This window comes from Mastomys coucha, unplaced genomic scaffold, assembly GCF_008632895.1.
Source record: "Mastomys coucha isolate ucsf_1 unplaced genomic scaffold, UCSF_Mcou_1 pScaffold22, whole genome shotgun sequence".
NCBI lineage: Eukaryota > Metazoa > Chordata > Mammalia > Rodentia > Muridae > Mastomys > Mastomys coucha.
In genome coordinates, this window is record NW_022196905.1 from 263987404 (window position 1) to 263990444 (window position 3041).

The window sequence follows — 3041 nt, forward strand, 5'->3', positions numbered from 1 at the left end:
CTCATGTGTGTGCCTATGTATGCATGTGTGCAGAGACTGGCAGGAGGATGGCTTCTTCAGTTGCTCTCCATCTTATTTTGAGGCAAGGTCTCTCACTGAACTTGGACCTCTCGGATTGGCTACATCCCTGGGACAATATCTCCACCCTTCCCCCAGCACCTCTCTATTCGGGCATCTGCCTCCTTGCATAGATTCTGATATGGATGTTAGAGATCCACACTTGGGTCCTCAAACTTGACTCATTGAGCCATCTCCCCAACCCCATGGCGTGTGCTAAGCAAGTCCACAACGGCTCTCACCACCAAATTCCTGCACTTAATCTTGTTCTTATTATCAAAGCTAATTAAACAGGGGAGATTTTTCAATCATTTATTGTTTTCAATGAATATTTGCTAGAAATTATTTCTCCCAGCAGATCTACTTAGTATTGGCCACTGTCTAGGGGTCTAATAGCCTGGTGGTAGATACAAGAAAAAAAAATATGACTTGCTAGTCCAGGGAAGAGACACAGGCGAACAGTGACAAGAGTTGTTGTCTGTGGGGAGGAAAGGCAGGCAAGATGACGGAGTAGAGCATCGGCTGCTTTCGCAGACACAGAATGAAGAGCGTCCATGGGTAGAGAGCAGAGGAAAGGGCCTCTGGACAGGGGGCCTATGAGGGCGGTTCCCTCTGGGCAGGGGGCCTATGAGGGCGGTTCCCTCTGGGCAGGGGGCCTATGAGGGCGGTTCCCTCTGGACAGGGGGCCTATGAGGGCGGTTCCCTCTGGGCAGGGGGGTGGGGCTGTGGGGGCTGTTCCCCCTCTTCCTCTAGGTGCTTCTCCCTTAACAGATATGCTGAGGAGACACTTGTGGATGGCCGAGACTGTGAGGACCAGGAGGACTGTGACCTTACTAGAGAGCAAGAAGCCATCTAAACCTCTGTTCAGGGATGACCATAGTTCCTCTAGTTCACCAGAGGCTGAACAGACAGGGAGGCAAAGGCCAAGGCCAAGGGGGCCATGTTGGCTAGGTCTGGGAGCCGCCAGAAGATTCCAGGTTTCCTCCCAGGGGTGCTTCAGGCACTAAGAGGTAAGATGTGCTGCTACAAGATGTGCAGGCCCAAGAACCTGGGCGCCCCATCCGACACTGGTGCTTGTCTCCCCAGTGAGCTGCAATGAATTAAGAACAAAAGATGCTTGCTGTTGGCCTACTGTATTCTGTACTCCACTTCCACACAAGCCAGCGGGTAGTAAATCAACCCCAGACCATATTTAATGGCTCCCAGGAATAACGGATTTCCTCACCTGCCAACCGTGAAGATGCTGGTTGCTTTGTCAGAGGTGAGAGTTTCGTTCACTGCAGACTGCAGGGGCTGTAACCAGACAGAGAAACACATTCTCCTGATTTAGATCAGGATGATATATCAAAAAAAAGAGCCAAAATAAAATAAATAAATAAACCCGCCCAGGAGCAATGCGCCTGCAGTTAATAACAGCAGGCATTATTACTCATCGACTCCAGACTCAGTCACTTTGGGAGCCGGCATCCTTCTGGATGTTTTAGCCAGAGCCTAACAGGGCAAGGAGGGAAAATGGATAAGGCAGGCTCATAGAAAAACTACAGCCTTCCTTCCTGGCTGTTGAAACAAAAGCCCTCTAGGCTCAGCCTCAGGGGAAGTTTTGGGCTTTCTAAGTGACATCTTACTGTGTGGCGACCTACTGCTGGGTTTCCCGAGTACCTTTCTACCTTGTGACTTCTGGATTGACCTGAAGGGACTGGTGGGAATTCTTTTCTTTCCCACCCAGTGATTTTTGGCCCTCTACTGTTAAGTAAAGGATTTCTTTGCCTTTTATTTCCAGATCCTAGTCCTTCATTGATGGAAGTCAGGACAGGAATTCAAGCAGGAAGCAGGAACCATGGAAGAACACCTACTCAAAGGCTTATGCTTTCTTATACAGGCATGGGGACTGTGGGAGTGGCGCCGCCCACAGCGGGCTGGGCCCACTTACACCAATTAACAGTTACAAAAACCTTCCAACAGATGTGCCCACATGACAATCGGAGTTGCTCGATCCTTCAATGGAAGCTCCCCTTCACAGGTGACTCTAAACTATGTCAGGATGATCATTAAGCCCTTTCCACCTTGTCCTTTGATCTGGGAGCATCAATTGTTCCAAGGGAAGATGAAATGCTTCTTGCCTCACAGCTGGGATAACTGGAAAGGCCCTATACCTCAGGCCTGGGAGCGGCTCACACACAAAGCACTTGCACATCACAAGAAGCTGGGTTCCACCCCTAACAACTGGCGTAAAAGTTGGGTTTGGTGCAGCACCTCATAATGTTAGCTCTGGGGAGGTGGAGACACATGGATCTCTGGGGCTAGTGGGCTAACCATCCTAGCTTAATCAACAAACACCAAGCTAATTGAGAAAGTCTGTCTTAAACAAAACGAAGCAAACCACCATGATTGATGTTTCCTGACAGAAGACACTGGAGGCTGTCCTCTTGCTTCTCCATATAGCACCATATATGTACACACTCAAGCACGTGCACCTATCTGTACAAATCTGTGCAACACACATAACCACCCCCTACCCCCACCCCATCTCCTTGGTGACTATGGCTTGAAAGTCTGCCCAGGAGAGAATCCAAAGTCTAAGACATAGTGAATAAGAAGGGACTTGGGTGCAGCCTTCAATTTCAAGACTTAGAGTAGGGGTGGGCATCCACAGTTACCCACAGCCTGTGGGTTTATGTCAAAACTGAACTCAAGCTTATGTCTGTGGGTAACAAAAACTCAGTCAATTTGCTGGTCAGAGTTACACACATTTATCCCTTGCATGTTAGGCTCGCACAATAGACCTAAGGCTCTTTAGAATCTGTTCACAGCCATAAACAAGAGGGTGTGGAGTGTGTCAGACTCTCTATTTATAGTAAAAGTCATGGTTCACGCAGTATTTTCACAGAGTATAGTTCTCTACAGAAAATAGTTGAACAGGGCATTTCTTAAATTAGTCTGGGATGATACATTCTCAGGGGCCTTTAAAATGTTTTATTACATTA

At 48.3% G+C, this 3041-nt stretch overlaps 1 long non-coding RNA gene across 1 annotated transcript in view; it reads left to right on the top strand.

The window, feature by feature from the left end:
* Positions 1 to 2439, top strand: part of LOC116068179 — a 13131-nt gene extending 10692 nt beyond the window's left edge. The window contains exons 4-6 of the long non-coding RNA XR_004109479.1: positions 829 to 1067; positions 1144 to 1318; positions 1838 to 2439. This is a non-coding gene — a long non-coding RNA (uncharacterized LOC116068179). The remainder of the gene's footprint in view (positions 1 to 828; positions 1068 to 1143; positions 1319 to 1837) is intronic.
* Positions 2440 to 3041: the final 602 nt, after the last annotated feature.